Source organism: Mesoplodon bidens (assembly GCF_964165515.1).
Source record: "Mesoplodon bidens genome assembly, contig: HAP1_SCAFFOLD_398, whole genome shotgun sequence".
Classification (NCBI taxonomy): Eukaryota; Metazoa; Chordata; class Mammalia; order Artiodactyla; family Ziphiidae; genus Mesoplodon; species Mesoplodon bidens.
Window position 1 is genome coordinate 196,514 of NW_027672143.1, and position 27,741 is coordinate 224,254.

The 27,741-nt window shown below is 37.7% G+C and overlaps 1 long non-coding RNA gene across 1 annotated transcript in view; it reads right to left on the bottom strand.

Moving 5' to 3' along the window:
- Positions 1–20,444, bottom strand: part of LOC308610548 — a 29,221-nt gene extending 8,777 nt beyond the window's left edge. The window contains exons 1-2 of the long non-coding RNA XR_014014577.1: positions 20,346–20,444; positions 7,002–7,085 (exon numbers count right to left, since the gene is read on the bottom strand). This is a non-coding gene — a long non-coding RNA (uncharacterized lncRNA). The remainder of the gene's footprint in view (positions 1–7,001; positions 7,086–20,345) is intronic.
- Between the last annotated feature and the right edge of the window lie 7,297 nt (positions 20,445–27,741).

The following is a 27,741-nucleotide window of genomic DNA, read 5'->3' on the forward strand; positions in this document are numbered from 1 at the left end:
TCTGTGTGTGTAGGTGAGGGGAGTATCAGGGAGGCTGCTGAGGGCTGTGTTGAGTCCAGTCCCATATAAATGAATGGCTATGTTCATGGGTCACCTACCTTCCACTCTATGTTAACCCCAGAGAAGGAGTTTTGGATGAATGGAATAGGGGTGTGACTGTGGGTAGTAACTACCTGATGGTCAAACACTGTGAATTTAGGGTGGGATGTAGGTGTAGAAAAATCACTGGATCCAAGGAAGGAGGCAAAGTGGTACCAGATTCCCATAAATGTGCAGTTCTGAAAGAGCAGCCCCCTGACATACAACCACCATCTAAAGGCCTAAAGGGGAGGAAAAGTTAAGGGTCCAGTAGCTCATCATGGCCCCACCCCAGGGTCTCTACCCTATTCCAACTCTAAGATCACAGACCTAGAGAAACCACCTTTAGGTCAAAACAGAAAGTCAAACTTATAGAAGTAAAGCAAATCAGGGAAGGTTAATCTCTTAATACTATATTTAATAAGCTTACACATCATCTCCTCTTGACTTTTAGAAAGGATAACTTAACAATAGGTGTAAAAGCCAGGACTAGGGAACTTGGGATGTGACTCCTAGTCTGGTGACCTTCACATAAACACATGGCCCAAGGACTGCTCCAGGGGAGAGGTGGGGACTGGCTTGTGATTGTGTAGTAAGCCTTGCCTGTCTCCCAGTCCTTGATCACCCCAGAGCCTGGCAGGTGAAGAAGCAATCAGACAGGATTTGTGGTGGTGTGGAGGTGACCTGTGCAAAGTGGATGGGGCCGGGTGCAATCCAGGAGTGTTCCACTGATCTGCTTCTGGCACAGCTTTTCTTGTCTCCTGACCCCCATCCATATGGAAAAGCAGGGAGATGAGGAAGAATTTCTCTAGAGTGATTTGGTGCTTTCTGCCACGTGCAGGGCGCATGGTGGACACAGCTCCAGGTGGTGTCTTTCTCAGTGTGGAGATTTCTGTTCCAGCTGATGCCCCTGATCCAGATGACAACAGAAATGGACCCCATCCCCCATCCCTGTCAGGCCCCTCAACACGTGGAAATGCTGTGACCTGGGGTGGAGGGGGCAGAGTGAGCACAGGACTGCTCACACCCCTGGTTTCTCCCTGGAGCCAGGCCCTACCTCTGGGCCCCAATTCCCAAGGCAGCCTCCAGAATGGGCACAGCAGTGAGAGTGGAGCCAGGACTTGTGGGAGAGGTCGGTACCCAGAGGAAAGAGTTGACAGGGCTGGGACCTGAGCCTGGCTGCTGCTGGGTCCTCTCAGGGGCACCCAGAAGTGAGTTCTGGGAATATGGGGAAGCTGGACTTGGACCTCTCGGCTCCTGCTGGGAGAGTGCCACAGACAGGTGATGCTGATGGAACAGCAAGAAAACAGAAAGAAGCAAGTCCCTTTGCCCTTCTCTTGCTGCTCCATCTTCCATAAGGTACAGTAAGACAAGAAATTGAGAGACCAAAAGAAAAAAAGAAATGGAGAGACCCAGAGACAATACACAAAGACTTCACAGACACACCTCTCAAGAGAGACTTCTCACGCAAACACCTTTCTCAGAGATCACATACTGAGACCTCACACAGGGACCTCATGTTGCTTCACAGACCCTCAGACAGAAACCTAGCACAGATTTAACAGATTTCCCAGAGATACCTTCCAAAGGGACCTCATACAGAGACTTCACACAGAGATCTCACCCAGAGACAACACACAGAGACTTGGCACAAAGACCTCACAGAGACCTCACGTCTATTCTGCAGTATTCATTGACAAGTTTTTCTTAGTGAATATGAAACCACTTAGCAAACTGGCAGCATGATAAATATATCATCAGTTGTGCCCCTCTGAGATCCACCAGACACTCACCGTCAGCATTACTCTAAATGGGGAAATGTTTGAGAAGTTTTGTTCTTTTGTAATGTCACTGCCTCTGAACAAAAGAATTATACATTCCAAATGTAGATTTGCAAATTTCATTGTTAGGTGTTCATTAGCTTGAAAATCACAAATTACTTTTTTAAATTTCTATTTATTTTAGAAGAATGAAGAAAATAATGTTTATTTCTTAGAAATGCATGTAGTACTCTATTTTTTTATTTTTAAAAATTTTTATTGGAGTATAGTTGATTTACAAATTTGTGTTAGTTTCAGGTGTACAGCAAAGTGAGCCAGTTATACATATACATATGTCCACTTTTTTTAAAGATTCTTTTCCCATATAGGCCATTACAGAGTATTGAGTAGAGTTCCCTGTGCTATACAGTAGGTTATTATTATCTATTTTATATATAGTAGTGTGTATATGTCAATCCCAATCTCCCAATTTATCCTTCCCCCCTTATCTCCTGGTAACCATAAGTTTTCATTTGTACCCTTTTTTTTAGGAGAATCACAAATTTTAAGCACAACTAAAACACTGTCAGTCTCCAGTGAGGGAAAATATTTGTCCAGTTTTAGTTATCATCCAGTCAAATGGTATCTGGCACGTTTTTTAATTTATTGAGGACAAAACTTAAACTTGAGATGGCTTACTTGTTTCCTTTGGAAACATAAGAAAAACCTGCAACAAAGGTACTCTAGGAATGAAATAAACCAAGAAAGAAGCATCCGGACTCACATTCACTTCCCAGAGGGCTGTGTAACTAGCACATTATTTTGCACATAATAGCTTGCATCAGGTTTGTGGGGTTTGCTTTATTTTTTAACAGGCCAATAATCATGTGAGGATTTTTCACAAGTCAAATTTCTGGTTTTAAATTTTACATTCTGGCAAAATTATGCTTCTGAATATTATTTTATTTCTTAAAATGTGGTAATGCCCTAAAATGATATTACACAATCATAACGTTCAGCTAACATACTTAAAAAGATGGGCTATTAAGGCTTCATTCTTAAATAATTCTATGAAATGCACATTTTCTAAGACATGCAGTTAGGATCCATTTTATATTCATTATAGGGTTAACACATTGCTTTAAAAATTTTTGAAGGATTATAAAATATATGACTTAGCCTATGCTTGACATTATACATGTTACCTCATAAAATTACTGAGGGAAGGATACCTGAATATCTGAATTGAAGGTAGTCTACATTTAATCTACATTTGGCTTATAACAATGAATAATGAAAGACTTTCATTTATTATATATCTCACACTTTCCAAAGGGTACACTTCTAAAAGACTACTGATTTCTCACTGCTAATAAGCAACCTATTGTCCTTGCCTTGGTAAAATCTATTTTAATGACAGCTGGTTGTCTCCCAGATTATCCATTGGTATTACAGCGTCACGGTCTTTTAAGAGGAGCAGGGCTGACACGAGGACTCTGGGCTTATTTCTACAAGAAATTTAGTTTTTCTATTCTCCTAATTAACAAATGTATAAGTATTAATTTTTCACTTTACTCCCTTTCGTCGTTGAATCAGAAAACAATGGACTGTGGTCACGTATGTCATCTAATACTCTATCAGATCACTTTGTTTTAATAGTGCAGCTTACTCAGGTAACTTTACTGATCCGAACAAAATGGAATCAATTAGGAAAAAGTTCATACAGGAAAATATCCTTTTCAAAGTTGACTATTTTAACACAGTTAAATAAGCGATTATTTTTTAATCCTTTGAGTTAAAATTGTTCAGGGTGGCCAAGAAAGTCTGGAAACATGAAAAATGTCCATAAAAGCACTTTATTACTATAATACGTTGAATGTGTTGCTCCTCATTATTAATTCACAGTTCATTAAGCTGGGCAAAATCACAATGAGCAATGTGCATTAAAGCAAAATTCCCATCAATCATTTTCCATCTGCCATACATTGTGTCAGATGATTTGTGTGTCTAATTTTCATGGAAAAACTTGTACTTTTACTCCAGAATAAGAAATCAAGGGGGATCAATCTATTAAAAAGATATTAATATTCCCAGACTCTGTGGCCTTCAGTATTTTCTTTTTAAGAAGATTCACCTACTGCAAATCTTATAAATATTTTTACCATTTAATATGCCCAGACAAAATGGATACAAAAATTAGATAAAAGAGAAAACAACAAAAACAGATCCCCTTTGTTTTCAAAACATTTGATGTTTACATCAAAATATTTTGTTGAAAATGAAGTGATTTTTAATCTATAGTTAAAAGACACTCTAATGATATTTAGAACATATTACAGATCTGGATTTTTACAAATAGATTTTTATTTAAAACAGGTAACACACTGATATCAATAAACCAGGCACTCTAGAACAAAATGTGGAGATGGCAATTATGCGATGACTTTTTAATACTCCAAGGGAAAAAGAGTTTTTCCAAAGTAGTCCATCTACAATATTAACCCTTAAGATCTACTCCCCTTGATAGGTTTCAATATTATTTTCTGTTTTATACACATTTACTTTATAATTAACTCCTACAGGAGGACATTTCTGGAAATGTTCCCAGATATCTACAGCCACACTTTCTGTCATGATCACACCATGGAAAAAGTAGGGAACATCCAGATCCTGATGATCCAGGGGTTTCATAATTACCCCTTTGAGGTCAGTCAGAATCACAATCATTCCCAGAACAGGGTCGGTCTTTACATTTGTGCCCCTAGACATGCAGATTGTAACACTACCCACCCAAAGGCAAGTTGTCTTCCTTACTCAGGTTTGCAGGGGCACCACTCACTGTGGTAGCTAGAAGAGTCCGTTGCCCCCACCCCGGACCTGCATTCTGTACTCTCCACAGACACATCGTACTACAAATATACAAGTGGTGCTGATGAAACTTCCAGAAAGCTATAAAATAATGCATGTCAGGCATGGTAGATGAGGATTTAGAAAATGCTAACATCTTCTCTAGGAAATAAAGGTGACATACCTATGTGGCTTTAAGCATTTTTGTGCATTAGCTGGCCCCCTGGATCTGGGAAACAGCATCTGATTTTGAAGTTTCTCAGCCTCATTCTCTGCAGTGAAATCTGAAGCTCTTCCTTCCTTCTCTGAGTCCAGAAGCTGGAATTGATACAGTCTGCTCTCTGTGATTTCTCTCTACCATTTGTTTCCAATGACCACTTCAACTCAGATATCTCTCAAATCAGGGATCACTCCTAAACTTCAGGAGGAAGGTCACTGCCCTTTTTATTCCCACCACAATTTTATGCTAGTAACCCTTTACAGTGTCAATAAACTTATTTTGTAGAATGTGCCCCCTGGACTCCACCTGCTAAATCTGTTTTTTGGGCAAATCATTTGTTACTTACCTAAACAAATTTTATAAAATCATATTTCATAAAATTGTATTTTATAAAATGTTATTTTCTTATTTTATAAAATTGGTAAATCTAGGGATTTAGGCTTAATTATTATTTTTAAAAATGTTGGTACTCATTTTGCCAATTTTTCTCTTTTTACATATATCAGAAAATATGTTAAGAACTCAACTGTGAAGATACCACTATTTTTATTTTTTTTCACTTTTCGTACTTAACTTTTATAACAAACCTTTATTATTGCACAGGAAACATGAAAGTTTGTTCCTTGGAAAACATCAGTCTTAAGAACGTACTAAGTTAAAGCTTAGCATGTTAGATCTGCGAGTAGCCTTGCCTTTTTTTTTTTTTTTTGCGGTACGTGGGCCTCTCACTGTTGTGGCCTCTCCCGTTGCGGAGCACAGGCTCCGGACGCGCAGGCTCAGCGGCCATGGATCACTGGCCCAGCCGCTCCGCGGCATGTGGGATATTCCCAGACCGGGGCACAAACCCGTGTCCCCTGCATCGGCAGGCGGACTCTCAACCACTGTCCCACCAGGGAAGCCCAACCTTGTCTTTTTTTTTAATGTTTTTTCTGAATTGTTAAAAAAAAAAAAGCCTTAAGAGCTTAGGAACAGAAGCAAATTGAGAATTAAAATCCAAATCATTCAAATGAAGTTTGTCAGAACAGTTTGTGTGTGGAGAGGACAGCTTCTAGGCACTTCAGAGAAACCAGTAGGACAGAATTGAGAATATCCAGCACCTTACAGGGCTTCTCACAGAAATGCTTTAATGCAAAGAGGTGACTAGATTTCACAGGGAGACCAGGGAGAGGATGCAGAGATAATTAAATCACATTCAAGCACCTGTTTACCTGGGAGGTAAGTTCCTTCATATTGTGGTCAGATGTTGTTTAGGGGGACACTGGTGCAGGGCAGGTGTTGGGAGGATGAACTCTTTTCTGAGTGATTTTGCAAGTGTGAAAATTCATCCAACAGAGATGCTAGAAAATTTTGCTCCTAGTAGCGAGCGTCCAACATGATATTTTGGGACAAAAATATGTATTTGGAAGAATTTTTCACAAAAGAGCAGTGATGGGAGGAAAAGATACATATGGGCCTGGCTAGTAATATTCTTCCTTCACAATTTTCTTGTGGGTTCCTGAGGCCTGTTGTGACTGCTTGGAGACCTGGTCCCCAAGCAATGGCCCTCTTTGTCATACTCAGGGTAACCCAGGAAGTTGCTTGTCTGAAGCAGAAAAGGTTCTCCCTTCCACTCATGTCCTCTTGCTGATCAGATGAACACATGGCATCATCTACAGCTGAGAGGTGTTTGTTAACTAGCTTTGTTTCATAGGACACAACTCATATATACTCTACAGTAATGTTTATCCCTGTCTTTTATAATCTCAAGGTAAGAAGTAATCAGTGTTAAAATCATTCTACTGGAAAAACAAAGCACATGATTTTTTTCCCCTAATAGTGATTGTATTTGTTTGCTAGGGCTGCCATAACAAAATACCACACTGGCTACTAGGTGGCTTAAACAACAAAAGTATATTTTCTCATAGTTCTAGAGGCTAGAAGTCCAAGATCAAAGTATCAAGTTTAGTTTCCTTGAGGTCTCTCTCCTTTGATGGCTACCTTCTCGCTGTGTCCTCACATGGTTGCCCCTCAGTCTGTGCATGTCTGTGTTCTAAAATTCCCCCCTTATAAAGATACAAGTCATATTGGATTAGAGTCCATCCATATGATCATTTTACCTTAATTTTCTCTTCCAAAGCAGTATTTCCAAGTAGAAGTTAAGCTTACTGTACAAGCAATCAGGTATTTAATAAGAGGCATTGCTATGGAGACAAAAAAACAATGGTTAATAATTGAGGCAAATTTCGGATCAGTTTTTGAGTTCTGAGGGTAGACAGTTGAGAAGATCTCTAAATGTCAGGGTTAAAGCATCTTTTGTAGTTTGAATGTCCATCAGATGTTCAGGTAAACTTTCTGAGTGGTCCATATAGCAACAGGAACGAAGAAGATTGTCTAAACATGAGCTGCTGTGGAGATTTCTCTGAAGTTTATATTAAGGTATCTACCTTCAGTATGCAGGACTTCAGAAAAAAAGGCAGTTTTAGTTGCAATGATTCCAAGTCAAAAGGGTGGGAGAAAATTTGGAAACACTAGTTTGGAGAGTTGTAGTCAGGTAGTGGAGGAAACTAGAAAAATTCAGGATACAGTCCAGTTTTCAGGTAATTAAGAAAACTTCAAAGAAAATTAATAGCACTAGAATCTAATATCCACAATACGTATTTTGGTTTCTATTGAAAGATAATTTTTCCCTCTAAAATCACCCTCATTTCTATCAAAGATAGCCAAATTAAGACAAATTTGTTTGCAAAATAAGTCTAGATTCAATAAACTTGGTCTTATTTATATAAGTATAGCAAGGATTGTGACTGACCATATAGGCTTGCTTTTTATTTTTATTTTTTGCTTTTATTAAGAGAATTTATTGCCTCTCTCTCCTCCCAATAGCTCAAACGTGAAGAAGCAACATCAGAGGAAGACAGACAGACAAATGGCTCTTTGAGTTTGTCCTTCTTGGCACTGGTGAAGGAAGAGGCAGCTTTCTCGAAGTTTTTATCTGCTTAATTGGATGTAGTGGAGAAAGGCAAGGAAAGTCAGAGGATAAGTGAACAGGCTCTGCACCTACCAAGGATGTGTTATCCTCCTAATCGTCCCAGTAGGAATATTCCATTCATGTTCTTTGATCTGATCCTTGCATTGGAAGACACTTCTTTGTTTAATCTCTTTTTTAAATTTAATTTTTATTTTATATTGAAGTATAGTTGATTTACAATGTTGAATTAGTTTCAGGTGTACAGCAAAATGATTCAGTTATACATATACATATATCCATTCTTTTTCAGATTCTTTTGCCATATAGGTTATTACAGAATATTGAGTAGAGTTCCCTTTGCTATACAGTAGGGTCTTGTGGATTATCTATTTTATATATAGTAGTGTGTATATGTGAATCCAAACTCCTAATTTATCCCTCCCCATACCTTTTCCCTTTAGTAACCATAAGTTTGTTTTTTAAGTCTGTGAGTCTGTTTCTCTTTTGTAATTAAGTTCATTTGTATCATTTGTTTAGATTCCACAGATAAGTGATATCATATGATATTTGTCTTTCTCTGAATTACTTCACTTAGTATGATAATCTCTACATCAATTCATGTTACTGCAAATGGCATGATTTCATTCATTTTTATGGCTGAGTAATATTCCATTGTATATATGTTCCACATCTTCTTTATCCATTCATCTGTCAATGGACATTTAAATTGCTTTCATATCCTGGTTATTGTGAATAGTGCTGCACTGAACACTGGGGTGCATGTATCTTTTGGAAGTATAATTTTCTCCAGATACATGCCTAAGAGTAGGATTGCTGGATCATATGGTAGTTCTATTTTTAGTTTTTTAAGGAATCCCATAATATTCTCCAGAGTGGTTGAATCAATTTACATTCCCACCAACAGTGTAGGAGGACTCCTTTTCTCCACACCCTCTCCAACATTTTTGTAGTCTACAGTTTGTAGACTTTTTGATGATGGTTACTCTGACTGGTGTGAGGTGATACCTCATTGTAGTTTTGATTTGCATTTCTCTAATAATTAGCGATGTTGAGCAGATTTTCATGTGCTTTTTGCCCATCAGTATGTCTTCTTTGGAGAAATGTCTGTTTAGATCTTCTGTCCATTTTTTGATTGGGTTGTTTGCTTTTTTGATATTGAGCTGCATAAGCTATTTGTATACTTTGGAGATTATTCCATTGTCAGTCCCATCATTTGCAAATATTTTCTCCCATTCTGTAGGTTGTCTTTTTGTTTTGTTTATGGTTTCCTTTGCTGGGCAAAAGCTTTTAAGTTTTATTAGGTCCCATTTGTTTATTTTAGTTTTTGTTTTCTTTCCTCTAGGAGGTGGATCCAAAAAGATATTGCTGCTGTGAAAGAGTGTTCTGCTTGGATTTTCCTCTAAGAGTTTTATAATATCCCATCTTACATTTAGGTCTTTAATGCATTTTGAGTTTATTTTTGTCTGTGGTGTTAGAAAATTGTTCTAATTTCATTTTTTTTTACATGTAGCTGTCCAGTTTTCCCAGCACCACTTATTGAAGAGACTGTCTTTTCTACATTGTATATTCTTGCCTCCTTTGTCATAGATTAATTGACCATAGTTGTGTGGGTTTATTTCTGGGCTTTCTATTCTGTTCCATTGATCTATATTTCTGTTTTTGTGCAAGTACCATACTGATTACTGTAGCTTTGTAATATAGTCTGAAGACAGTGAGCCTGATTCCTCCAGCTCCATTTTGCTTTCATAGTATGCTTTGGCTATTTGGGGGTTTGTGTTTCTAAACAAATTTTAAATTTTTCTGTTCTAGTTCTGTGAAAAATGCCATTGGTGGGGGCTTCCCTGGCGGTCCGGTGTTTGGGACTTCACCTTCCAATGAGGAGGATGCAGCTTCGATCCCTGGTCAGGGAGTTGGGATCCCACATGCCATGCAACCAAAAAAAAACAAAAAAAAACAAAAAACAAAAAACAAAAATCAAAGCATAAAACAGAAGCAATATTGTAACAAATTCAATAAAGACTTTAAAAATGGTCCACATGAAAAAAGTCTAAAAAAAAAAATTCCACTGGTAATTTAACAGGGATTGCATTGAATCTGTAGATTGCCTTAAGTAGTATAGTCATTTTGACAGTATTGATTCTTCCAATCCAAGCACATGGTATATCTCTCCATCTGTTTGTGTCACTTTCGATTTCTTTCATCAGCATCTTAGAGTTTTCAGAGTACAGGTCTTTTGTCTCCTTAGGTAGATTTATTCATAGGTATTTTTTTCTTTTTGATGTGATGGTAAATGGGATTCCTTCCATAATTTCTCTTTCTGATCTTTTGTTTTTAGTGTATAGGAATGAAAGAGATTTCTGTGTATTAATTTTGTATTCTGTGACTTTACTGAATTCATTGATGTGGTGTATCACACTGATTGATATGTGGATATTGAAAAATCCTTGCATCCTTGGGATGAATCCCACTTGATCATGGTGTCTGATCCTTTTAATGTGTTGTTGGATTCACTTTGCTAGTATTTTGTAAATAATTTTTGAGTCTATGTTCATCAGTGATATTGACTTCTTTTTCTTTTTTTACAGTACCTTTGTTTGGTTTTGGTATCAGGGTGATTATGGCCTCATAGGATGAGTTTGGGAATGTTTCTTCTTCTGAAATTTTATGGAATAGTTTCAGAAGAACAGGTGTTTAGTGTTCTCTAAATGCTTGAGAGAATTCACCTGGGAAGCCATCTGATCTTGGACTTCTGTTTGTTGGGAGTTTCTTTTTTTTAAATAAATTTTTAAAAATAAATTTATTTATTTATTTTATTTTTGGCTGCATTGGGTGTTTGTTGCTGTATGTAGGCTTTCTTTTTTTAGTTGTGGCAAGAGGGGGCTACTCTTCATTGCGGTGCATGGGCTTCTCATTGCGGTGGCTTCTCTTGTTGCAGAGCATGGGATCTAGGCATGTGAGCTTCAGTAGTTGTGGCATGCAGGCTCAGCAGCTGTGGTTTGTGGGCTCTAGAGAGCAGGCTTAGTAGTTGTGACCCATGGGCTTAGTTGCTCTGTGACATGTGGGATCTTCCTGGACCAGGGTTCAAACCCATGTCCCCTGCCTTGGCAGGTGGTTTCTTAACAACTGCGCCACCAGGGATGCCCTGTTGGAGTTTCTTAATCACAGTTTCAATTTCAGTACTTGTGATTTGTCTGTTCGTATTTTCTATTTCTTCCTGCTTCAGTCTTCGAAGGTTGTACCTTTCTAAGAATTTGTCCATTTCTTCTAGGTTGTGCATTTTACAGGCATATAGTTTCTTGTAGTAGTCTCTTATGAGCTTTTGTATTTCTGTGGTGTCCATTGTAACTTCTTTTTTATTTCTAATTTTATTGATTTGAGCTCTCCCCATTTTTTTCTTGATGATGCTGGCTAATGGTTTATCAATTTTATCTTTTCAAAGAACCAGCTACTAGTTTCATTGATCTTTCCTACTGTTTTCTTTGTCTCTCATTTATTTCTGCTCTGATCTATATGATTTCTTTCCTTCTACTAAATTTGGGTTTTGTTTGTTCTCCTTTCTCTAGTTGCTTTACTTATAAGGTTAGGTTGTTTATTTGAGATTTTTCTTGTTTCCTGAGGTAAGATTTTATCACTATAAACTTCCCTTTTAGAAATGCTTCTGCTGCATCCCATAGGTTTTGGATCTTCGTGTTTTTGTTTTCATTTGTAGGTATATTTTTCATTTTTCTTTGATTTCTTCAGTGATACATTGGTTGCTTATAGCATATTGTTTAGCCTCCATGTATTTGTGTTTTTTACAGTTTTTTTCTTGTAGTTGATTTCTAATCTCATAGCATTGTGTTTGGAATAGGTGCTTCATATGATTTCAATTTTCTTAAATTTACCAAGGCTCACTTTGTGGCCCAGTGTGTGATCTATCCTGGAGAATGTTTCGTGTGCACTTGAGAAGAATGTGTATTCTGCTGCTTTCAGATGGAATGCTCTATAAATATCAATTAAGTCCTTCTGGTCTAATGTGTCATTCAAGGCCTGTGTTTTCATATTGATTTTCTGTCTGGATGATCCGTCCATTGATGAAAGTGGGGTGTTAACATCCCCCAATACTATTGTGTTACTGTCAATTTCTCCTTTTATGGCTATTAGCATTAGCCTTATATATTGAGGCGTTCCTGTGTTGGGTGAATATATATTTACAATTGTTGTATCTTCTTCTTGGATTGATTCCTTGATCATTATGCAGTGTCCTTCTTGGTCCTTGTTACAGTCTTTATTTTAGAGTCTATTTTGTCTGATATGACTATTGCTACTCTGGCTTTCCTTTGATTTCCATTTGTATGGAATACCTTTCTTTTACCCTCCCACTTTCAGTCTGTGTGGGTGTCTAGATCTAAAGTGAGTTTCTAGTAGGCAGCATATATATGGTTCTTGCTTTTGTATCTATTCAGCCAGTCTATGTCTTTTGGTTGGAGCATTTAGTCTATTTACTTTTAATGTAATTATCACTATGTATGTTCTTATTGTCATTTTGTTCATTGTTTTGGGTTTGTTTTTGTAGCTCTTTTTTCTTCCCTTCCTCTTTTGTTCTCTTCCCTTGTGGTTTGATGACCATCTTTAGTGTTGCATTTGGGTTGCTTTTTCTTTGTGTATCTATTGTAGATATCTGGTTTGCATTTCCCATGAGGTTTTGATATAGCAGAGTATATATATATATATATATATATATACACACACGAAAAGTTGTTTTAAGCTGCTGGTCTCTTAATTTCAAATGCATTTCCAATATCCTGCATTTGTACTCTCCTCTTCTCATGATTGCTTGTTTTGATATCATATTTGTGAGTAGATGATTTCCTACCTTTACTGTATGTTTGCCTTTAATGGTGAGCTTTCCCATTCATAATTTTTTTTCTAGTTGTGGCATTTTCTTTTTCATCTAGAGAAGTTCCTTTAGCATTTGTTGTAAAGCTGGTTTGATGGTGCTGAATTCTCTTAGCTTTTGTTTGTCTATAAAGCTTTTGATTTCTCTGTCAGGTCTGAATAAGAGCCTTGCTGGGTAGAGTATTTTTGGTCGTAGGTTTTTGCCTTTCATCACTGTAAATATAGTGGGCCACTCCCTTCTGGCCTGCAGAGTTTCTGCTGAAAAAATCAGCTGATAACCTTACTGGGGTTTCCTTGTATGTTATTTGTTGTTTCTCTCTTGTTGCTTTTAATGTTTTCTTTGTCTTTAATTTTTGTCAATTTGATTCATGTGTGTTGGCATGTTCCTCTTTGGGTTTGTCCTGTATTTGACTCTCGGTGCTTCCTGGACTTGAGTGACTGTTCCTTTTCCATGTTAGGGAAGTTTATGGCTATTATCTCTTCAAATATTTTTTCAGCCCCTCTGTCTCTCTCTTCTCCTTCTGGGACCCCTATAATGTGAATGTTGGCACATTTAATGTTGTCCCAGAGGTCTCTTAGACTGTCCTCATTTGTTTTCATTTTTTTTCTTTATTCAGTTCCAAAGCAGTGATTTTCACCAATCTGTCTACCAGCTCACTTATTTATTCTTCTGCCTCATTTATTCTGCTGTTGATTACTTGTAGGCTATTTTTCATTTCAGTTATTGTTTATCTCTGTTTTTTAAAACTTCTAGCTCTTTGTTAAAAATTTCATCTATGTTCTTGGTCTGTGCCTCCATTCTTTTTCCAGTTACTTGTATCATCTTTACTATCATTACTCTGAATTCTTTTTCTGGAAGATTGCCTATCTCCACTCCACTTAGTTGTTCTTCTGGAGTTTGATGATGTTCCTTCATCTGGAACACATTTCTCTGCCTTCCGTGTTTGTAGCCTCCTTTCCTCAGGCTGCAGGATCATGGCTCCTCTCACTTCTGGTGCCTGCCCCCTGATGGGTGAGGTTGGTTCAGGAGCTTGTGAAGTCTTCCTGGTGGTAGGGACTGGTGCCTGCCCACTGGTGGGTGGAGCTGGGTCTTCTCCCTCTTGTGGGCAGGGCTGTGTCAAGTGGTGTTTAGGGGCGGCTGTGGGATCAGAATAACTTTAGGCAGCCTGTCTGCTCATGGGAGGGTCTGTGTTCCCACCCTGTTGGTTGTTTGCCCTGAGGCATCCCAGAACTGGAGACTGCAGGCTATTGGGTGGGGCCGGGTCTCAGTGCCCAAATGGTGACCTCCAGGAGAGCTCACAACAAAAAATATTCCCTGGGTCCTCTGCCACCAGTGTCCTTGCCCCCACAGTGAGCCACAGCCAACTTCTTCCTCCCCAGGAGACCCTCCAAGACCCTCAGGTAGGTCTGACCCAGGCTTTTACAGAGTTACTGCTTTGCCCTGGGTCCCAGTACACATGAAACCTTGTGTGCACCCTCCGAAAGTGGAGTCTCTGTTTCCCCCAATCCTGTGGAGCTCCTGCCCTCAAGTCCCACTGGCCTTCAAGATCAAATGCTCTGGGATCTCCTCCTCTCATTGCCATGTCCCCAGGCTGAGGAGCCTCACGTGGGTCTCAGAACTCTCACTCCTGTGGGAGAACCTCTGTGATATGATGATTATTTTCCACTTTCTGGGTCGCCCACCCAGTAGGTATGAGATTTGATTATATCACGAAAGCACCCCTCCTACCATCTAGTTGTAGCTTCTTCTTTGTCTTTGGATGTAGAATGTCTTTTTTGTATGTTCAAGTCTTTTTTGTTGACGGTTGTTCAGCAGTTAGTTGTGATTTGGGTGGTTTCATGAGAGCAGGTGAGCTCACGTCCTTCTACTCTGCCATCTTTGTCTCTACCCTCTCTCCTGAATGTCACTGTGAGGAGTTCTGGCTTCTTAAAGTCCAATTTTGATTGAAATTCATGAAGGACTTTAGGCTTTACCTCTGGTCAACCACTATCTATGCAGAATATCTCCAGGGTTAGAGGGAAATCTCCCATATAGGCTCTTTTAAATCTGCTTTGCTGGAACTTTTTATAAGGAATCTCCAGATTAAACTTTTAATAGTCCCTTGAGGCTAAGAAGCCAAGCCAATCATTTGACGTCCATAGATTTGGGGGAATTTTTCTCCTCAATGTCCCCCAAATATTCTGAGGTTCTTGCATTTGCCAGGAAGTGACCTTCCTTACTCAGCTAGTAAGGCTGCTGGGAACTCTGTAAGCAAGGTACCACACTATTTTCCCAAGGGGCTTTATTGGCTCCATGAAGTCAACCTTAGTTTCTTAAAGCTGTTTGGTCAAATCTAAGTTTATGTATATCTCTCTCAAATATGACATTCTAGGCAAAACTTTAGTAATATAATCAATGTTTGCAATTATGTGCTATTATAAGGAGAACAGATTCTTATTGAAATTATGCAAATAACTATATTGCCAAGAAAATAAGAATGTTCACTGAAAGCCTCTGAATTCTGGAGGAATCGGGTAGGGAGAAAAAGACAAATGATTCAATTTTGCTTACAAGGGTATAATTTACCAAATTGCTCTAAGCTTACGAGAGAAAAACAGGGCTTCCCTTGTGGCGCACTGGTGGAGAGTCCACCTGCTGATGAAGGGGACACGGGTTCGTGCCCCGGTCCGGGAAGATCCCACATGCCGCGGAGCGGCTAGGCCCGTGAGCCATGGCTGCTGAGCCTGCGTGTCCGGAGCCTGTGCTCCGCAACAGGAGAGGCCACAACAGTGAGAGGCCCACATACCGCAAAAAAAAAAAAGAGAAAAACAAATTTTCCTAAATTTGGAGAAACAAAACTTAAAAAAAAGAAGCAGCAATGTTTCAAATTTAAAAATCATAGGGCTTCCCTGGTGGTGCAGTGGTTGAGAGTCTGCCTGCTGGTGCAGGGGACACTGGTTCGTGCCCCTGTCCCGGAAGATCCCACATGCCGCTGAGTGGCTGGGCCCGTGAGCCATGGCCGCTGAGCCTGCTCGTGCAGAGCCTATGCTCCGCAACAGGAGAGGCCACAACAGTGAGAGGCCCGTGTACTACGAAAAAGAAATCATAAAATGGGGCTTTCCTGGTGGCACAGTGGTTAAGAATCTGCCTGCCAGTGCAGGGGACATGGGTTCGAGCCATGGTCCAGGAATATCCCACAAGCCCCAGAGCAACTAAGCCCACACGCCACAACTACTGAGCCTGTGTTCTAGAGCCCATGAGCCACAACTACTGAAGTCCACGAGCCACAACTACTGAAGCCCATGCACGTAGAGCCCACGCTCCACAACATGAGAAGGCCACGCACCACAACGAAGAGTAGCTGCCGTTCGCCGCAACTAGAGAAAGCCCACACACAGCAACAAAGACCCAACGCAACCAAAGATAAATAAAATAAATAAATTTATTTTTAAAATCATAAAACATTATAACCATCTTCTTCAGTTTACTTAGTCCCATGTAATTAATTCTTGTTTTGTTTGATCTTTTGTTAGAAGTTTTATGAAACCATCAATTTCTCCGTTAGGGTTTTGTAAATTCTTACTCAGTTCAGTGTAATGATTTGAAATTCATCAGAAACTTGTGCTCTAGAATACTTGTTAGATCCTTTTCCAAGAATTTCTCTGAACATGAAACACATTTTCAGGAAGCTTTTGTAAAAGCATCTGAGTGAAACCATTGTCTAAGTAATAAAAGACAAATATCCATTACTAAAAATTTGATTCATTCTAATGGAATTGACAAGAAAATTTATCTGTGACACAAAACATTTAAGATAATAACTAGAATTATGACTGATAACATTATACTAGGACATATCCAATTTTAGGAATTTCATATACTTTCTAGAACATTTATATTAATAACATTCACCCTTATGATATAACCTAGAGTTTATGATCATTTATTTAGCAATGCTTCCCATGTAAGTAACATACCAAATAAGCCTAATGAGTTTCATAGCTCTCTTTTCTAATAAGATAAAACAAATCTTTTTTTTTTTTTTTTTTTGCTGTACGCGGGCCTCTCACTGCTGTGGCCTCTCCCGTTGCGGAGCACAGGCTCCAGACACACAGGCTCCGCGGCCATGGCTCGCGGGCCCAGCCGCTGCGCGGCATGTGGGATCCTCCGGGACAGGGGCACGAACCCGTGTCCCCTGCATCGGCAGGCGGACTCTCAACCACTGCGCCACCAGGGAAGCCCAAAACAAATCTTTTAAGGTGTTCCAGGGGGCCTCTGGAAAACCTGAACGTTATTTCCAGGTCAATAAGATTTCATTTAGAATTTGGTTTGGGGGAAAATCTACTTTTTCAAAAATAAAAATGTTTTAAAACACTTTGTCAAATACGATCATATGTCACTGTGAATTAATATTTAGTTATCAATTTAATCAAAGTGACAAAGATTCACATGTAAATACAGATAGTTAAATAGTTGTACAAAGACTTAGCTCTTTTAATATTGAAAGCACTCAGTTTTTCTTCAAAATTATCAAAGACTCATAAAGACAAAATGAACAATATTTGTTTTGCTAGACAGATTACATTAAATGTAAAAAAAAGTCTTTGTTTACAATTTCTCATTAAGAGCAGACTAATAATTAAGAAAATTTTGCAAAAAGAGAGAAAAAACAAATTTTAATTTTCTACCAGCTTACATTGGATATTAAAACTCAGTCAATCACTTTATTAAATTCATTCCAATCTTAGACCTGACTACACATAAAATTCCTTTCTAAAGATTCCTTTTTAACAAACCTCTTACAACTTTCTATGTCCATTTTGGTTTGTCCCTTGTTCTCTTTCCCATTTAGAAGTAACCGGCTTTAGGACAAAAATCACTTAACAAAGTTTTTACATTAACAAAAACATCTCCATACCTTACACTTTTTCTTACCCCAAAACACATTCTAATTTCCTTATAATTCCTAGCAGCTTGAACCACATATATTATTTACAATTCTTAATCCTTTGAAGCTTTAATTTTTTTGTAAAGATAAAGTTAAAATTATTAACTGTGTAAGTATTTTGTGGCTTGGCAAACTTATAAATACATTTCATAATTTCTAGAAACATATTCTACTTCATAGTACAAGCTTTTAATGAAGCACAAGACATGTTTACTAATAGAACCAAACATATTTAGTGTGTAATAAGAGGTCAAAAGTAGGTAAACTTAGACTCGTTCAGCAATTAATATTTCAGTATTTTGTCTTAGTTGGAAATGATCTAGACATTCAATTCATTTAATTTAACTTAGCAAAACTCTAAGGGTACAATTTATCAAAGACATTTAGAAAACTATTTAAGTTGACATAGCAAAAACAATTATTGCTAAAAAAAGTTTACCTAAAAGAATTCTTATCTTATGTCTATTTAATTAATTTGTTCTTAACAATCACTCAGATTACTCATGACAATTTCATAAGATGTTAAAGTAGTGTTAGCCATCATCTTAAATTATTATTATTATTACTTTTTTCTGAGAAATTTTGTAAAAGAGATAACATGAGCTTATTTGACTTTTAGTAAAACTACATAGAATAAAGCTATTATACTTAATGCTGATAACTCTTAAGATATGTCTGTATTAATTAAACCTAAACCTGAACTAGATTTTACTTACCAAAAATTATCCTAGATCATGTGAATTTGAAAAATATTTGTATTTGTTTTTGTTATATTTTTGAGAATTTTTATATTGCTTGTTGGAATAAATTAAGTTTACTCACTCAGATAGCTACAGTCTTTTATTATTTATGGAGAAGACTTTTAAGTCTTCTTGCCCTTTAAGTGTACTTGCCCTTGATAAACAATTTTAAGGAGACTGTCATTTAGAGTTTGAGCAAGAGAGGGTTTTTGTTTAAAAAAAAAACCTCTTTCTTTTTTTCTTTAAATTTTAGTTTCAGGTTCTAACAATTGAGCTAATCTGGGCTCAGTCTCAGGCAATGTGGCTGTGTTTACATTTCAAAGACATGGTAAGATTTATAACTTTAAGGGACAGAGGAAAAAAAATGTAAATTTTCTTCTATGAGTTTTGGAGTGTATTTTTCTATTATCATAAGTCTCAGGGTAATTATTATTTAAAAAACTTTTTCTTCTTAAGTACAGGACAATTTTGTTCCAATTATCCTCAACTTTTATAATATCTACAAGAATTTGAGAGGAATAGGTTTCAGGGTTGGTGAAGATAAATGGGCCTTGACTCGTTCCTAAGTTGCATTTCTGGTTTTGTAGAGATTTGGAAGACAAAGATAATTGTTTCTATTAGCTCTTGAATATTGGCTTCCAACTGATCTTTTCCTAATTATTTGTAGGAGGGCCTAAGGAATTGCTGAGGAGATGGGGCAATTTTTAAAATTTTTCTTAAAAAGAGGAATTCATGTTGGATCTTTAAGTCTAATTTCTGTTATTTCATCTTAATAACGATTCCCTAAGGCTAGCTGTTATACATTATTTTTCCTTTCAATTTGATCCTTCCATAAATATCAATATGACAGCTGTTTATGATGAGAGCTCTCAAAAAGGCAATCTTTTAAATACAGCAAATTTAAAGGATCCATCATCTGGCCATTGAGGAGTAAGACCTTACATTAATTTCAAATAGTGACTCAAATCAGTAAGCCTTTTTATGGAACGACCCAGAGGTAACTTTTCAGGCTTAGAATAAATCCTTACCATGGATAAAATAAGCAGACTTTCAGATGGAGAGGGCACAGATGATATAGCCCCTATAATGTGAAAATTCATTTCCAAGGATAATCTAAGAAAGCAAAGGCCTTCATTGCACAGGCAGTAAGGGTGGTATAATGCAAACTGTGTCCCTGGTCTCTCCTGGGAATTTGAGGCACCTCTGATCCCAAACCTACTAATCTGTGACATCAGGCATATGCTACTGGAATGGGACTTTTCCAACACTAACAAGGCAATGAAGGTTGAAACAACAAAGGCCCCTTATGGACTGGGTCCCCTTAGGACAAACTCCTCTGACAGCTGGCACAACAAGACTAGAGTGTGCTGTTTATGACTTTGTGTCTCAGAACCCCAGTCAATTCAACGGGTTACCAGATGCACCCCAGTAAATACACCATCCAGATGGTGGAGACCAGAGATAATATTCTCACTGGACAAAAAGCCAAACTCTCAGGACATAGAAAAATACAGAAGGAAAAATCTCATCCAGTTTTTATACAGAGGACTGACAGCAAAGTTTGTCTTAATAGGCACTGGACTGGAGAGAACTGTTAACTCACCAGTCTGTGAGGCTGTCTCAAACAGCAGGCTTATAGGGCCTATGCCTGTCTTCTGCCCTATGGTTCTTTCTTCTTATGAAACATGACTCAGGAGACAGAGACAAAGAAAAACAGTGACTGTCTCTGGGAGGAAAGGATTAAGAAAAACTGAGATGAGATTACTCATTTCCAAATACCAGATTTTCTATGTCACAAGGATCTTGCTCCATAAGTATTTTCTTCTGCTAATCTAAATTTAGAGATAGAGAAAAGGAGACTCTTAAGCACTTTCCCTCCCACCAGACCTTAAAGGCCTGGGAAGTTGAGGAGATAAGAAATTTTACCTTCTGCTGGCCTTTGTCATGTGTCCTAGGATCTCTCAGCTGCAGCAGTCTTGTGGTGGGAAGCAGGGTTTAGCCAGCCTTCTGGTTGTCTTGTCAGCTGTTGATGAGGAAGAAATGTCCCTGCCAACCTTCTTGAGTTAAAGAAGTAACAAGGTTTATACAGTCTTCTTGACCCTGCATTCCCTATCTCTGGTGCTAATGATGTCTTTCTACCTCCTGGTACAGGGAGGGCACCATTCACATGAGATATTAATTTCCTGCTTTCATGGAGACAGATAGGAAGGTCAGTGTGTCTCTCTTGCATCAGTCATTTCTTCAGTAACTTTAATTCAAAGTAATATTCCACTGAGGCATACTTTGGAGCATCCTGCCCTGGGCACCAACAAAGTCAAATGGTTTAGAGAGAAAGCAAGTCCCTATGTCAGCAGTGACCTGTGCTCATGGTGATTGTTATTCCATCTCCACAATACCATTGGGCTGGGTGCTCAAGAAACAGAGCTGTGAAAACATAGCTCCTGTCTCTTATAATTTATAGTACCAACTTCCTTTGTGTTAGACAATAATGCTGGTATATTTTCAGGATATACAAATAATAGAAAGAGACATCTATGGTACTTGAATTGTAGTGAGACATTAAAAATTTCCCCCAAAAAAATCTTTTTCTTTATACTTACAAGAAAAAAAAATGTAGATTCATTTTGGATAAGATAAAGAAAATTTATGAAGTGATAAATCTAACCTGAGAAAGTAGAAAAGAACACAGTACACAGGCTCTGAGCATTCTACTCACAGAAAATATTGTCCTGTTCTTTTGCAATATGGACTTGTTCCCCTGTCCCTATGTCTGTCTCTTCCCCTCTCTGTTTCTGCCCCTCTTCTCTCTCTCCCTCACACATACACACATTCACTCCCCTACAAAAAAACCCATTGACTAAATGCTAATTGGCAGGCACTGTGCTCAAACTGAGGCTACAGTGGTGAGTTAAAAAAAGAGATAATTTTTCCATCCTCATCAAACTTATATTCCAAGATGGAGAAAGTGAATACTAACCAAAGAGTCACACAACCATAATATTGCAACCACAACTAACAACCATAACCACTGAGTTAAGCTAAGCAAGCCACTATTGTCAGCTTTCTCTCAACCCTCAGTAGAGTGTTCCACTTAAAGGCCTTGAGTAAGTCAATATTCTGTTGAGAAAATCCAGGAAATTTCTCAGTCTTCCACATCTGAAATTATACAGTTTGGAATGTCAGGAACAAGAGTGAGGGGAAAGGTCATTCAGAACTGCAACTAACCAGTTTCTCTCTTTCTGACTGCTGCAATAACCTCCTAGTCTATCCTGTGTTTACTCCCATTCCTCTGGCCTGTTCACAGAGCTGCCAAAGTGGTCCCTTAAAATTTAAGCCTGATTGTGCCACTCTATACTCAAAATCATCCAGTGAATTCAATTTAATTACAATAAATCCAAAGTTCGCACCAAGGCCTCAAAGTCCTTTTTGATCTGTTCTCCCCTTCTCCCATGTCTCTCTTGGCCTCATTCCTACCACTCTCCCCCTTGTTTTCTGTAATCCAGCCAAACTTGCTTCTTCTCCAGCTTTCACTACAACACTACTTAGTAGACAAACAATTCAATTTAAATTGGGCAAAAAATTTAATAAGACACTTAACCAAAGAAGATACATGAATGGTAAATAAGCAACTTTTTAAAATGTTCAGCATTATTAGTCATCAAAGAAAAATTAAAACCACAATGCAAATAACTTCACATCTACTAGAATGACTAAAATTAAAAAGATTGATAGCATCAAATGTTAGTAAGGATGGAGAACAACCAGAAGTCCCATACGTTCCTGAAGAAAACGTGAAATAATGTACTATTTTCGAAAACAGTTTAGCATTAATACAACCCCCTAATTTCAACCCCTAGGAATTTAAATGAGAAAAATACGTCCACACAAAATTTGTACATGAACGTTCATAGAAACAACTTTATTCATGATTGTGAAACTGAGTAGAATCCTGTGGGGCCTTCCCAGTGACAGACTCCCAGTGTTCCCTGCTTCTTGTTTGTAGAAAAAAGCTTTAGTCTCCTAGGCCTCCCTTGATTTCCAAAGAGCAGTTAATGATTATAGAACTGACAAAACTCAGAAACAAAGGAAAAGCAGTCAAGCAAGAAAAGTAACAATAGATTGAAAAACAGTGTTATCTATATCCCTTTCTCCTCAAGGGATATAGATAACAGTCTGACACATATCCTTGATGTGGTGCTCCAAGGACAATGGTGCTTCAAGGACAAAGGACAACCCTCTCTGAAAAAGTGTCAGCGTTACACCCCTTATCAGACCCTTAATTGCCCTCCCCACCATGTTGTGATGGTTATGAAATTCCTGAGCCCAGCTGGGCCATGAGACCTGTCCCAAATAAGAAAAGGCATCTTCCCTGTCCCACTGCCACCCTACAGAAGGAAAGTATATGTGCCTCCACCAATTAGTAAACGAAATTTTCCCCTTGGACCATTCCTTTGTTTTCTGGCTATAAAAACTGATCAATAGCACATGTTTGGGGTCGACTCCCCCAGACTACTAGGAAGTCAGCCTGCTGTTCTGGCAGAGACACTTTCCTCTAATAAATTCTATCTTCTTTACATTCTGCCTTGTGTCTGGAAATTCTTTTCCAACCCACGTTTGGACCACGACACTTGAGCGTTTTTTGTAGACACTAAGGCTCTCCACCTGATGGAGGATTTGACTACATGCTGATCACAAGCATGTAGGTCCCAGACTGGTTGGAACAAGAAGGCTGATGGTTAAGGTTCCCAAAACATCACCCTGTCACCTCTCCACCAACTAATCAAAAGAATGTCCATGAACTGATAATTCACCCTGAGACCCTCACTCCTAATGTTGCCTTTAGAAACACTTGCCCAAAAGTCTTCAGGGAGTTTGGGTCTTTTGAGCATTAGCTGCTTGTTATCCTTGCTTGGCATCCTGCAAATAAAACCCTTCACCACAACTGGCATCAGTAGATTGGCTTTGCTCTGTATTGGGTGAGTGAATCTGTGTTTGGTTTGGCAATAATTTTGGCAACCATGAAGGGGCCACCATCCCTAGTGGGCATCTCAACCATAGCACACTGGCCCCTGACCAGTGGCAGCTCATGGATACTACTCAGCAGCTGCTTGAGCACCTTTGTCTCAGAGATGGCCCTGAACACTTGCCACTGACCAGGCATCATTGGCCCATGGCACTTTTCATTTCTGTGGTAAAGGGAAAAAGACACATGCTTTGCTGGTTGAGATTTCTCTAGTAAGTAGTGGAACTTGTGTGTGATAATACCAGGGTATTCATTCTCTTAGCCATTTGGGTCTGTCAGTGGCTAAACATTTTTGGGATTTTCCCTTTTGGGCTGAGGAGTTTGCAACACTGAGAGACTACATTTGTTTGTTTGTTTGAGATTTTAAGATTACCAGCCATAAGCAACTGAGAATGGGTAATCAGAGCTCTGTTTCATCTTATATTCCCTACAGTGTATTTTGCAGAATTGGGAAATTCTTAGCTCTTCGTTTCATGGGCTCATACCCATGAAAAGGAGAAGGTGATATTTTTCTAAAATCATGTGGTCACAGTATTCTTTAGGCTCTGGAGAATAATGACCCAGATGGGGCACTTTTTGACATTCTAAAACTTGTTTTTGCATATGAAAAAGCTGGCTTGTTAAAAGTATCTCTTCACTATTCTGACCAGAAGGAAACGAATCTTACTAGGAGGAACTTACATTTTTCTCCCTGTGCCTTTGAAATGTAAATGTTCTACCCTGGGCTCTAATGTACTCTCACTCACTCTTGTCTATACCATCGCCAATTCCTGAGACTGAGGGGGGAAAAAAGGGGAGAAGAGTCCTTTTTAAACTCAGGCAGGAAAACTGTGAGATCTCTGTTTGTCTGGATGTATGTATGTCCATGTGTACATTACAAATATGTCTCTTTTCCTTTGGATGGTATTATCAAAGTTAGTTTGTAAATGAGCTCTATTTAATTGACTTAAAGGAAATTAAGCACTTATAGAAATTCTCAGAAATATAAAAGAAACTAACTTGAATGAATTTCAGATTCATGTGATCTGAAAAATATTCAATATTAAATGTGGGATAATGGCTGACTTGGTCTAATGTCTCATAAAGTTTTCTTGGGTAATCTAAACATAATTTTTGAGAACAAGTGAATAAAACAGAGGTAAATGAGACAAGAGTTTTTAGGTGAACTCTGGGAATAATTATGTTTTAGGAATGTCTACTTAAAAATAGCTTTTCTGGAAGTTATAGTAACTTGAAATTTTAGAGTTTAACTAAATTAAGCTAAATGACGAGAATTCATTGAATATCGAGGTCATTTCCAAATAAAATAATATACTGAAATATTAATTACTAAACATTGGCTTCCTTTTACAGAGGAAGTAAAGATATTTAAGACTATTAATAAATATGTTTGCTGTCACACTGAGACATTTTCCATAAGAAAGCACATATTTTTAGAAATTATAAATAGCATTTATTTATAAATTTGCCCATCTACAGAATGCTAATGTAAAGAACAGCTCATAATTGCTTACTTCTTAATTTTCACTAGGAATTTAGGTTTTTAAGACTTGAGAATTCTAATTAAATATGTAATTAAAGCTACTAGAAATAAAGAGAACATTTTAGTATACAGGGTATTAGGATGTGTGTTTTCATTAAAAGAAGGTATGAAGAATAGAAATTTATTTTGTTAAAGAAAAAGGAAGTAATTTTGTCTTAATGCTGGTTATTTCTAAATAGGAAATAAAATAAAGGGCAAGTTAATATGAATATAGAAAGTTGTAGATTTCTGGGGAAAAAGTAATCTTTAGAAAGAAATTCTATGTGTTGTCAGGACTCACTAAGATTAGAATGAATTTAATTGAGTAAATGAATTTTAAGATTAAAAGTAAAGTGGTACAAAAACTTGAAATTTTTTTCTCTCTCTGTTAAGAGAAAAAAGTTTTCTTGGAGTACTGATTTGCTTTTGATTACAGATTGTAAATTTTCTTTACCTTTTAAATAATCTGTTATAACTTTCTGTATTTGCTTTTAACATCTTTCATTGTCACTTTGGTTAAATGGATAAGCATTGTTTCACAGTGATCTGTAATCCTATTTGACCAAGTGTTTTGAAACTTTTTATCATTTTGGATAAACTTCTCAAGGATAGAATCCTAATTAAAGTTAGTTTGACCTCTAGATAGCTTTGGGATGTTTCAGAGGACCCCTAAGTCATCTCAAAGAGAGATATTAAACTAATTAGGATTATTTGGTATGTTATAGGAGGCACTGTCAATTGATTAGAGATAAATGTATCTCCAACCTTCTTAGGTTATACACTTAGATTATACTAAATATCATTAATATAGATATTCTTATAAGTTATATGAAATTAAATAAAATTTCTAAAATTTGAATATGTCAAATTTGTATGTTACAGCAGTAAACAAATTTTTTTTTCTCAATTGCATTTTAACCAGATCTTTAACTGTGTCTTTTTAAATCTTTTTATCATTCATAGATGCTTTTGCAAAAATGCTTCATCTTCAGGAAGATTCATACTAAAGACTTTCTGACAAGTGCAGGTTTCTGATAACTTTCAAATCATACTGTTGAATTGGGTAAGAAATTAAAGAATTCTAATGGAAATCCCAGTGGTTTCATAAAGGTTAAGGCTGCAAACTGTAAACAGCTCAAATGTTCATCATCAAGTGAATGAGTAATTCACATCCGCAGTAAAGGGCAATGAAATATTAATATACATAACATGGATGAATCTCAAAACATGCTGAGTGAAAGAAAACAGGAACCAAATACATACTGTTAGATTCTATTTATGTAAATTTGAGAATGGGAAAACTACAGTCACTGGAAGCAAATCATCATATCACTTTTGTAGGAAGGTGAGGATTGACCACAAAGGAGCCTAAGGAAACTTTCTGGGTAATGGAAATTTTCTGTAGCATGACTGTGGTAGTGATTACACAACTGTATATATTTGTCAAAATTCATCTAACTGTGCTATACACTTAACATGAGTACTATTAGTTGTATGTAAATTGTACCCCAATAGGGGTGATTAAAAAGAAATATATATTATGTATGACATATAAATAAATGTTTACATATATTACATATATATCATGACAATAGAATAAAATACGTTCTTAGTGATTAAATTGCCATTTAGCCAACATCCAGAATGCCAAACATCCTTATTTTTTTCTTGTTTTTCCTTTCCCTAACCTTTCAAAAAGCATCATTTTTAATAGTCACATCAACATTGCTGATTAGGTTTGCAGTAATTTGAAAACACAGAAGACATTCCTTTTAAAAATATACACAAAAGCTTCTTTCATCTGCTCTCTAGATCTTTTTATTCTTATGCCACATTCTTTACACCAGTTGATCAATTGAGTTAGGCACTCATTTACTTTTCCACAAATCTTTGTTGTGCTTCTGCTAGTTCTACATTAGGGACTATTAAGGAGGAAAACCACTGACACAAAATGGTTTCATTTGTGCTAAAGCCCACGACACCACGCATATATTTAATACTTAACCTACTTGCAATTTCGACCTTCACCAGAAATGTTATCTTAATTCTGAAATCTGGAATTTTCTGGTCAGCACCAATGTGGTAATCTGTCACAGGGGCCCTCTCCATCTCCCCCAACCCAAGAAGAAGAGGCAATCTGCATGATAAAACTCAAGGCTTCCCTTCCCTCCAAAGAGAAGATAGTACTGGTCCCAAATAACCTTTTTTCTTTTGCTAATGACTTTCTTGCCCACCCTCCTTTCTATAAAAACCTTCCATTCTGTATAACTTCTCAAAGTGCCCTTCTATTTACTAGATGGGATGCTGCCCAATTCATAAAGCATCAAATAAGGCCAATCAGATTTTCAAATTGACTCAGTTGAATTTTGTTTTTTAACAAGACATGACCTTAAACAAGATAAACATTGCCCCTGTTTTCATCTCAGGTGGCCTCAGCCTGCAGCTGCTTGAAGCAGGATTTTGGTTCCTGACCAGAGATTGAAGTCAGGCCGGGGCAGTGAAAGCACTAAATCCTAGCCACTAGACCACTAGGAACTAGTGGCCAGTGACAAGGTCCTGGCCTGTCTGCTGTGTAGAAATGAATTTCCACAGAGATGGAAAGTAGTGAAACAAGTAAAGTGTTTATTAGGAGGACAAAGAATACATGTGGATAGACACATGGGCGGGCTCAGAGAGAGAGTTGCGCTCGCATGGTAGTTTGAATCACTTTTATGGGGAATTTCTTCCAGGTTTCCTTTGACCAATCATCTTGCTTTGCCTGGTTCTGAGTTCATATT